General features: G+C 44.4%; 1 long non-coding RNA gene across 2 annotated transcripts; it reads left to right on the top strand.

Annotated features, from left to right (window-relative positions):
• Positions 1 to 1,743: 1,743 nt before the first annotated feature.
• LOC114881538 lies at positions 1,744 to 4,175 on the top strand. 2 transcript variants are annotated; one of them, XR_006830453.1, is made up of 4 exons: positions 1,744 to 2,105; positions 2,170 to 2,501; positions 2,580 to 2,752; positions 2,822 to 4,175. It is a non-coding gene; the product is annotated as an uncharacterized LOC114881538 (long non-coding RNA). The 2 variants fall into 2 exon arrangements; XR_006830454.1 differs by having other exon boundaries at positions 1,745 to 2,105; positions 2,170 to 2,477.
• The last annotated feature ends 7,365 nt before the right edge of the window (positions 4,176 to 11,540 follow it).

The raw sequence follows: 11,540 nt of genomic DNA on the forward strand, positions 1-11,540 counted from the left end.
TCAAAGACCAGCGAAGGCTCCTCGGCCAGATCATTAACATAAACGGGTTAAACTAACCCATAGGATCAAAATTAAATTCAACAATAAAATAAGCTAGGGCAACAGGCCAACAGGCCAATAGGCTGGCAGCCGAGCTCAAGGTCAAGGTCAATCATAACCAACGCACAATCGTAAACACAATCAAAATCAGCTCAAGATCACATTAAGCCGAATCAAATCGTACGGTACCGAATGAATCAGATCACCATATCGCAGCAAGCAAGATGAATAGGAGAATAGGCAGCAATAATTGAATTGAGATCACATCCACAATTCCACCTAGATTAAATTGTAATAAACCAAGCTAAATCAAATCAAATTAAAGAAAGTAAAGTCTACCGTTGCCAAAGCCAATTCAAGCAGATGCAGTAGCTATCAAAAGTCTTAGCAAATTACCATAGCCATAGTTCCAAGTCATAGCCTTAAACAGCCTAAAACAGCCGTAAGTAATACCCGTAATACTCCAACTCCCAATGTCAGCCCTTCGTTTAAATCATTGCAGCAGCTAGACGCCGTAATTTCGGGATCGGTGGACAGAGCGGTGTCCGCCCACGTCGAGAGGATCCAGCGCGAGACCATGCGCCACGCGGCCGCGGTGGTGCACTTAAGCCAAGCATCATCAGGGCAACGTAACCCGTACCGATGGTCCCGCCGGAGCCAAGGACGCCCATGGCACCCGAGAGCAACCCCGGCAGCACCGCGGCCGCGCAACCCGCGATCACGCAACCAACGGCCACGCAACCGACCACCACCCCCATTGATGGGATTACCGACACATCCTCCAGTCCACCAGTTACCGCAGAACATAAATTATAACAATTCAGCCCATCTCCAACAATACTCCCAACAGCCATCTTACCCACACATATCACATCCACCCCCCATCCATACTCCATATCAACCCGCATCATATTCTTATAACCCCCCATTTACAATTACCTATCCAGCCTCGTACACTCCTCTACCACCCTCACATCCACCACATCCATATCGCAACCAATAATAATAGTTAGGCTAGTATTAAGTTTGTATTGTGTGCTTAGGTTATAAGTTAATAATAATAATGATAGATAGATTGCTAAATTATTAGATTGTAGCTTGTCAATGCAAGTAAGCATAAGACGTAGGTGTAAGCTAGAATGTAAGAAAAGAATAATTATAATTGTTATTGTAAGCAAATCAAATATACATATACATCAATGCATGATCAATTCAGTCAATTAACAATTGCAGTCCCCAGTCATATCACCGCATTATCGCGCATTATTATGCGTTATCGCGTCCCACCACTACTCAAGATATATTACGCATTGCCAATATGATGAAGATCAAGATCAATCATCCATAATCCAGATCCGACTCCGAGTCTGCGTCCACATTGATCATCCCAACAAATCAACGAATAGCCAGATGGACAGATAGCAACTAAGAAGTGATAAATTATTTAGTAAGATACTCGGCCATATCATTCAGACCAGTCAATCACTCGAACCAAGGGGAAAACGTATTACCTCCTACTGCCCCATGAAAACATGACGCATGATCAACAAGCAATAAACGTCACAGTATAACTATCAAACAGCCTAATTTTCAAGCAGTTTATGAATTCCAAACAGTTAATTGGATATGAATATGCAAGTGAATCACCATGCCGATATTCTCTGGGACATTATTATTATAATAATTATATTGTGTTAATAAAGAGCGAATATGTAGGTTGAGAAAAGAAGTAAAGAAAGAACCCGATTTACCAGTTGAAACAATCAATAAACCAGATCCCAGACAATCGCATCAAACTTACTTAGTCGAACGATCGAATAATCGAATAATCGAATAATCGAATTATATTTCCGAAAACAACCGATAGAGCGCACGTCCAACATTAAATCAATCAATTAAGGCGCGTTAAGGAGCGATGTGCAAAACCAATAGTTGTCATATAAACGTAATAGCCATTCAACACCAATCGAGCATTAAACAAACAACAAATGATACTAGCCATAGAAGCTTAAAACAGACAGAAGAAAACATACCAACAAGAAGGCCCCGATTAGGTCTGAAAATAGGTTAGCGTAGGGTAGATTATGCTCAATCATAGATTCAGATTAATTAAATTAAATTAAATTTAAGGGCTGAAGAATAATTAAGGGCTGAAGAACAACCCGTGCAACCCATGCAACCGTCACCCCGGTATATTATCGGCAAGAAAACAGGAAAACAGGGAAACATCAAGAAAAACATCAAACCCAGCCTAATGCAGCCTAATGGTGACAATTGCAGCAACCTTGTTCACCTTGGTAATTTCAATATATATTAAGAAATTAAGAGGATAATTGAAGCGTTGAGGCACCCAGTAATGGCAATAAGCTGGTCAACCAATTATACCATGCGGAATCGAGTGGAGAAAGGCCCCACAATTCGGCCGGCATCTGTAGCAGGTCAGGGGTATGTATAAAATATAGGTATGTAACGTATATAACGGTGCTCAGCGAAAAATAAAATACAAGGGTGTTTATCACAAACAAGAATGTTTATCACAGAAATCATGACCGACTCTGTGTCCAACGTGACTTAATGCAAACACATCAGGAATGAAGACTGCCATGACAACTCGGCCCCCATCAGCAAAACAGAAGACAGGAGACTACAAAACGAGAGCCTGATATAACAGTTGTAACGCCCATGGAGGCAAACATCAAGATCACATAGGAAGGTATAGCTCACTGTGTTCCATTAACAAGCACTGCGAGCCGCAGCCAATAACTAAATCAAATCATTAAAGGAAAGAGGAAAGCTAACATGAAATTGATATGACTCAACTGGACCATGATGCTGCTGGCGTCAGTCCAGGGATCCAGCAGCGGCCAAAGGATTTCATCCAGACAAGCAGAAATGCTACTTACTGAAAATTTATGAAGTTTACAAGACTAAGGGTAGCAGGCACATTGACTGGCAACCTGAGTCCGACCGAGCCGCCAGATGGGCATATCAGTTTGCAAGAAATAATCAATAATGTCAATATTTCAGCGCGATACTTGAAATGGAGTGCAACAAAATGTTTAACCATTATAAATAAAATAAAGCTAAATAGATAGATAACTAATGGACAAGGAATCATTAAATACTCAGCCGCAATGAATGACCAAACCTAGGCCTCGTATGGGATTCCGCCAAGAAATGTACCCATCAAGAGGACCAAAGGTCGACAACACAAAGTAGGATAATAATAGGACATTAATATAACAGTAACACTGATGATGCCGACCGTTAACAGAACACGTCATAGGCATTACTCATGGGGTGAACTTAACTTAAAACCATATACTAAACCACCACTTATCACCAACTAACAATCAATCAGTTACAGAGAATGCCCGCGACAGCCAAAAGAACGAAGTGAAACCATAAAGGATGGCCGATTACCCGTTCATAGATGCAGGAAGACGCACTGCCAGCTGCAAGAAGTCCCCTGTCAGCGACAGAACGCCACCGGTACACCATGAAATATAAGTTCAAGAAATTTAAGAGAGATAGATGGATCAGACCAAAAGCAGCAACCTTGCCCGTTTGCGTCCCCAACCAACCGAGAGACACTCATACGAGTCCGCATTATGACGATAACAGCTCGCATAACAATTAATCCGACAAAATCGAACTCACAACCCAAAAGCTCATGCACTTATGGACCCATAAACCTATAATTAATAAATTAATAAATCAAAATTAACAAGTTCGCAGATTCAGTGCACTAATCGCATTGCAGCAGGCAGCACACTGATACCAAGCTGTAACCCCGCTTGTTACATTTAGTAATGAAATAAATAAATAAATAAATAACAGACCAGGCAAGCAACTGACTATTCGAAATTAAATACAGTACAATGGCAGGAAGAGCCAAGCCGCACACTCCCAAGACCAGCGACAAGCTACAATCAACGATGCCTCAAGCGCATCATCAAATACGCAACACATATCACACATCCAATAACACAATGCATACAAACATGCAGCACGCGCGCGAACATAAGCATGCACACCCGTACGCATAGGGCCAGCAAGGAGAGGGTACCCAACTGAGATGTCACAGCAGGTAATCCCAGGCTGGCATAGAAAGTGACAGATAAACCATGGCAAACTCAGGTGGCAATGAAGTCAGTCAACCAGACCGTCAAGGTAACCAACTCAGTCAGGCTCAAAACGAATCATATTACTATCCGCGGTCCGAAACCCAAGTCTAGAATCTTGACCCATGAATCCCGACCACGAGAACCGAAATCAACTCCGAATTACAGCTAGAAATCACGAACTACAGGCCTTAAATTTCCATATGGACTTAAATTTTAATTTGAACCTTAACTTACCCGCCGCCAGTGAACAGTGCCCGCTGCCAGCGAACAGTGCCCGTCGCCAGCGAACAGTGAACAGTGAGCAACGTAAGCAAGTAGCGTAAGCCATGTTATCGTTACAGGGTTGAAGGCCCCGGAGAGCGCAGAAAACGCAGAAACAAAAGCCGCCTTAATCACGCAAGCAGCGCCGGCGATAACACACCTCTAAATATCGACAGCCAAGGAATCCACTGCAACAGAATCACCCATGATGCAGTGCATCAAGAGACGGCAATAGATACCTGCAGAAGCAAGCACCTATCCACTATTGTATCCCCTAATATCTTGCCTTCTAACAAGTAAATTAAATAAATTACGCTAAAATTAAATTACATAATTAACAACCTTAACGATCTTAGCAATTTAACAATCCTACAGACAATCTTGTGAACACAGTGAGCAATTAAATATCAGCAAAAGACATGTTATTTATTTTGTTGAAGTTGTTAAATCCGAGCAATCTGGGCAGAATCCATTCGTCTGCAAACTACAACCGGCCGCCATATAAATAAATATAAATGTGAAAAGTAACTGTAAGATGTAAGATGTAGCAGCATTAATAAAATGTAAAACGCAAATGCGATAATGCGATAGCGATCATGATAATTGGATAACAGTTGAGAAGGGAGAAACGCACTCAACATATCAGGATCATAATCCCGCCTACAGCATTTGTCGCTCCCCACCCATACTTCCCACCACCATAACTGAGCTTAATACAGCAGCCAATCCCGTCTCAGAAACAAGGACCGAGCTGCGTCGCCTAACCATCTTATACAGCCTCAATGGTTGATAATCCATCGATCAGCCATAACAGAAATCAAACGTACCGAATTGAACAACCCAAAAAATTTATCTCAGGTAAGAAAATCAATAATAGTGATAATCACGTCTACTGATTATGATTAGCATCCGTAAATCACAATCAGTAGCCAGCAAATTGGACTGCACACACTGCATCCCTAGCGTTCAATTTCCAACCTCAATTACCCCACAACCCGCCCATCCAATCGTGGCCAGTAAAGCACTCACCAAACCCCAAACCCTAAAATGCAGAATGCAAATCGCTAATAACCAATATGCAAATTGCCCACAAGCGCACAACGGGAACGAGATTACTGACAAAAAACGAGATTACTATAAAGAAGACAAAGACAGAGACGAAGGGAAGAGAGAGGAAAGCAGGAGAAGAGAAAGCCGGAGAAGAAGAAAGAGCAGAAGAAGAGACAGGGCGACGAAGAAGCACAAGAGCAAGAGAGCAGAGGATAACAGACAAATTCTGGTCCCTATTTAAAGTAAGCAATTTCAAGTTACCTAGATAATTAGTCCGTTAGTCGTCAATCATATTAGAATAATCATCGCGACCATCTTGATGGCAACTAATGTCATTGTTCGGCTGAAAGCAAATTGCAACAATCTTGCAACAACAGAGCCAACCTAGTAAAGCAGACATAGAATACACAGTCAACCAATCCGCCGAAACTAATACCATAATTCGCTCAACAGGAACAGCCATGTCCGCCTTCACGGTACTACAAGCAAACCTGAACCACTGCCGCGCCGCCCAGGACATTCTTTGGCAGGCCGTGCACGACTTTCGAGCCGACATTGTGGTAATAAGTGAGCCCCACAATCCACGACCCGAGTGGTACACCGATCCCAGCGGGACCCTTAGCATATGGCACGTGCAGGGACCATCGCCGGCCGCCGAACTCGGGACAATCCGTAAGATACATAGCTCTGATGGCTGCATAGGCCTAGAAACTCGGGACTTTGTCATTTTTGGGTGCTATTTTTCCCCCTCACTTACAATGGCCACCTATGGTGGCCAATTAGACAATTTGTTAACCGGGATCGTTTCATCTAGCAAGCCCTCGATCATAGCCGGAGATTTCAACGCGCGTTCCGTGCAATGGGGGTCCGACCGAACCGACGCGCGCGGATATCGATTGCTTCGCATCTGCGAGCAAACCGGCTTAATACCTGTTAATAGCAGAGGCGGCCCCTCCTTTATCCGCAATCGCCAGCAGTCCCGCATTGATTTAATGGCGTGCCATCGTGAATTAAGAACCCGCCTAAGTCGCTCAGTTGTATCAACAAAGTATACCGGCTCTGATCACAACTACCTAATACACCGCTTCACCGCCACCACCGCCTTCACCAATTCTTCCATGAATTCAGAATGGAATATCCAAAGCAGCCCGCCCAGCATGGAAGAGTGGGCTACCATAATAACCACTAATTTAGCCCTACCGCCAGAAACACCCTCCTGGATTCGTGAACGGACCATTTTTATATTCGAAAGCCGGAACGATATAGACAATGCCATATCTGAATTAGAATCATGGTATGAAACCGCGCGGGTACCAAGGACATTAAAGAAAAGAAAATTTGTTTCCTGGTGGAACAAAGAATTAACAAAGCTTAGACTGGCCGCGGCACGGTCTCGCATAAAATGGCAACACGCGGTCCCGCATGTAACGAACGTTCTCGAGCACCCCCTCCGCAGACGCATGTTATCCGATCGTCGTGCATTAGTCAAGGCCATTCGTAAAAGCAAGGACACTTCCTGGTCCGAAATGATCAGTGAAGTGGCCCGATATCCATGGAGCAAGCCTTACAAAGCCGTGATGAAACGATTAAAAGGAGGCTCCCAACAAATACGTCTCAACGAAACTGAATTTAGAGCAGCCGTGTCACAGTTGTTTATAACTGAACCCCCAGTAGTCGAAAGGAACGAGCCAGCCTCCCCCCTCGCGCCTGCCAGTCCCGACAATGCACCTGCCACCATCATTGTACAGGATAGGCCTTCCAGCCCCCAACCCGGGCCCAGCAACGCCCATCCGAAGCGTCGAGCTACTGCTCCGCCCAATAATGAACCCACCGCAACAACGAGAATGAACCCCATTTCACGCGACGATGTACCGAATCAACAAAGAGTCCCAGAAGACCCACATGAACCCTATCCATTCAGTGTCCTTGACGTTACCATGGCCCTCGGTAAAGTATCTAGGGGGAAAGCACCCGGACGCGACGGGATAACCGGGGAGGCCCTTCGCCCCATTTACAAACTGGCACCAGAATGGGTTCGTGACCTATTTAATGCATGCTATAGATTATCATATTTTCCCGCCTCCTGGAAAGTCGGCCGATTGGTGTTAATACCGAAGCCCGGGAAGCCCTTTAATACGTATTCAGACCTGCGCCCCCTCTGCATGCTATCAAACCTCGGCAAAGGCTTCGAGTACGCCCTAAAAGAACATTTGGAGGATGCCCTAAAGGATTCTGGGGATTTGTCCCCTCGCCAATACGGTTTCCGTCGGAAGCGGTCAACGTTACAGGCAATGAAAGTAGTAATATCGGAGTGGGATCGCGCACGTAACTCCGGATACCATTGCCTATTAATTGGGCTAGACGTGAAGAACGCCTTTAACACCGTTCAATGGAGAAATATCATCTCTGCCGCTCGCCGTCGCAATTTCCCGCCCCCACTGATAGCGATGCTGGAAGATTACTTAGACAACAGATTTATAGGTACCACGATGCCCGACGGCACGTGGATAGAACAAGCGGTGTACGCCGGAGTTCCACAAGGATCAGTCCTGGGACCACTCCTATGGAACTTGGCATACGACTCGATACTAGAAGTCACATTACCCCGGAACGTAATGACCATTGCATTTGCAGACGATCTAGCCCTAATTATACTAGGCCCCCTGAGCAGTTTACGCGAAATAGCTGAGCTAGCATTACGACAGCTAAGCGAATGGTATCGTCAGAATAGCCTAACCCTAGCCACCCAGAAAACCGAAGCCGTCCTCCTGACAGGTCGACGAGTTCGCGGCGGTCTGACCCTTCAGCATGAAACCTCCGTGATCCAGACTGTTTCCTCAATGCGATATCTAGGTGTAATGTTCAGCAACACCCGAAGCTTCCGCAGTCACATAGTGAAGGTTACCGACAAAGCCTGCAGGGTCGCCCAGCACCTAGCCTGGCTTCTGCCGAATCTACGCGGAGGAGGACGTAAACCTCGAATGCTCTATTACCGTGTCACTGAATCAATTGTACTATACGCTGCACCGGTTTGGCACGAGACCGTGAAGTTCAAAACCGTGACTCGCATTATGTTATCAACTCAAAAACTAGGTTTAATACGCGTAGCCTATTCCTATTATACAGTCTCGCACGATGCCCTAACCGTCCTGACCGGTTGTATGCCCTGGAACTTGCTAATACAGATCCGTCAACAGTTATTTGGGCTTGAAATCGACAATGTGGACGAATACAACAGGTATGTAGCCGCCATACGAGAACAAGCCCAGGCCAGCTGGCAACACCATTGGGAAAACACACGCTATGGCGCGTGGACCCGACGCCTGATACCCGATATAGGACATTGGATAAAGAAAAACGGTCCCCTACATTTAAACTACTATTTAACCCAGATTTTAACCAATCACGGGTGTTTCAACTCATTCTTGCATCGAATCAAGCGCAGCAGCACACCAAACTGCTGGTTCTGTGACCCACCCGTAGTTGACGACGCAGAACACACCATGTTCCATTGCCCTAGATGGGCAGCCGAGCGCACACGCGTAATAATGGAAGTAGGGGTATTATATCCGGAAACCTTGGTGGACTGCGTCCTTGATGAAAATCGCCGAGCCCCTTTACTGACATTCATTACAGAGATTCTAAAGAAAAAGGAAAGTATAGAGCGCGCACGACAGCGCGGTGGACTAGCTCCAGTCCGACAATAGGTCCGACGCCGAGTTAGACGGCGACTAGCATAATTAGCATAACTAGCACAATTCAACAATCAAGTCAGCGCAAAGTACCTATGGCCGCACGAAATAGAGCAGACATACCTCGCACGACATGCATTTGAGCGAAAGAAGGAGTCTGCAATCAACTTAAATTATGCTAAATCAATCAAATTAGATCAATAAATGCGATTATTAACTCTCCCACAAATAGTCAATTATTTATCACCTCCTAGCCGAAGCCGAAGACCCCATCTCCTCTCCAAGGTCCTATCCCCACACATCAAGCTAGATCGGTCAGTGGACAACAACCAGAGCCCCGGAAGAAACAAGCAGGAAACAGACAGTGAGCATGTACAGATGAAAAAAAGGGGGGGGTGAGGAACATAACAGAGATGGCTAAATGATTGCTGTATTAAATAAATAATAATAAAATAAATTAGACAAATTGAATGAATTGAATGAAATGAATAGGTAGGTATGCAGGTAAGTAGTCAGGCACATGTATTGTACCCGTAAGCTTAAAACGTAGACAAAGTAGGAAAAGCAAGAAACTATAATAACTATAATAGATTAATAGACTAGCAGTTAATAGACAGCAACCTGCAACAGTGGATAACTAGCAGCTATATAAGGTCAGCCTCAGTCAACCCCGGTCGGAATCCAACCGGCTAATAACGCTGACAGACAAAGCGGGGCAAATCAAATAAACCGAACTCAGTGATCGAGTAAGGATTGGGAGGCAGACAGCCAGGAAAACGTAGCGGCCAGAGACGAATGCAAATCAGAAACGAATGCAAATCAGTGATATTTACTGGTAAAGTCTTCCAAGCATAACAGTCAACGTAATTGAAACAGTGAGTAAGTCGTTCAGTTAGCCCAACAACAGCCCACAGACCTGCTGCGGATAGATAGGACAAGCAGGGTAGCAGAAATTATGCCCCGACACAGACCACCCAAGGCCTACTCCCAATCGTCCAGAGCAATCTGAGTTATTCCAGGTAAAGAGGAGCAAAAACCCAACTCGCCCAGGCCAGTTAAATATCTGATGGAATAAGATGAAATCAGCAACAAATGGGAGCAGCACCCAATCAAACACCAGACCACCAACAACCCTGGTACTGATTCTAAATAAATAAATAAATAAATAAATAAATAAATAATTAATAATTTAATAAATAATAAATAATAAATAAGAAGACAAAGTGCAGGTAAGTTAATTAAGTACTAATTAAGTGATAATAATAATTCAGCAAAAGATAATTACAGGCAGATTGACCGACAAACAACACAGAGTGGACAGGAGCAAATTCCCATCGAATTCTTAACCCGCCCGTCCTATTGAATTGAGATGAAATGATAACCAGACCACAAACCACACCCGTCCAGCCTCCTTGGTGACCATGGTGGAGGATACATTAGAATTATGTAGTCAATGAAGCTGCTGTGAGGTGAGAAATCAAAGGCCCGAAGTGAGAACGACGAGATTAACTGAATTAGGAACGATGAAAGTAAGGTAAGGTAGGTTGTAATGAATTATGTCAAGTTGGGATAACAGCACGGGCACCAGCCCGAGCTGAATCAAATGCTGACTAAATCAAAGAATGTTTCAGTCAACCGTTAACAGTGCGGTCAAATGAGGATAGAAGGTAGATGATAGTCACCCAAATTGAATTCACGCCAGTTGCCAATCAAATCAAGAGGCACAAGGCCACTGCAAGATTAAATCAGTCCGTGTCAGGGTGGGAAAGCTGCAATTAATGTCAAGAGTAACAGTCCACCGTCAAAGCAGAACCAACTTAACCAGTTTCAACCGTTGCTAGTATAAAATTAGGTTCATAAGTGAACAAGCAGTAAGTCAGTGATTGAGTCAATCAATATTAAGTCATTTAAGAATAAACGCAACGCTATAACGGTTACCACCCCAATGTCTCAATACTTTTAGTCCCAGCCCAGGGAACCCAAATGAGAAGGGAAGAGAAGATGATGATGTGTCACTTAGCACCCTTATCACAGTCAATATGAAAGGCAAGGAGGAATGATATTTAGTGGGATGGTAATCAATAAAGAGCTTGGAATCAATGGCAACCGTAATTGATGGTCAGTAGTTAGCCATGAGGCAGTAAAATAACTAAATAACTGTAATAACTGTTGCTGTTGTTTGCTTAGCATTCAATGGTACAGTGCCGCTCGTCTGTGCGTCGCACCGATAAGTGTCTAGGAGAGGACATGTAATGCGTGTAATGTGTTGTCAAGGGCGTGGAATGCAGAAGGAACAGGGGTGTCAATCAGAATTGGATCGTCAGGCGGGGCTGCAGCGCTAACGTTTAACTTCCCTCGCCCAGATGGGCAA

The sequence above is a fragment of the Osmia bicornis genome, unplaced genomic scaffold (genome assembly GCF_907164935.1).
Source record: "Osmia bicornis bicornis unplaced genomic scaffold, iOsmBic2.1, whole genome shotgun sequence".
Classification (NCBI taxonomy): domain Eukaryota; kingdom Metazoa; phylum Arthropoda; class Insecta; order Hymenoptera; family Megachilidae; genus Osmia; species Osmia bicornis.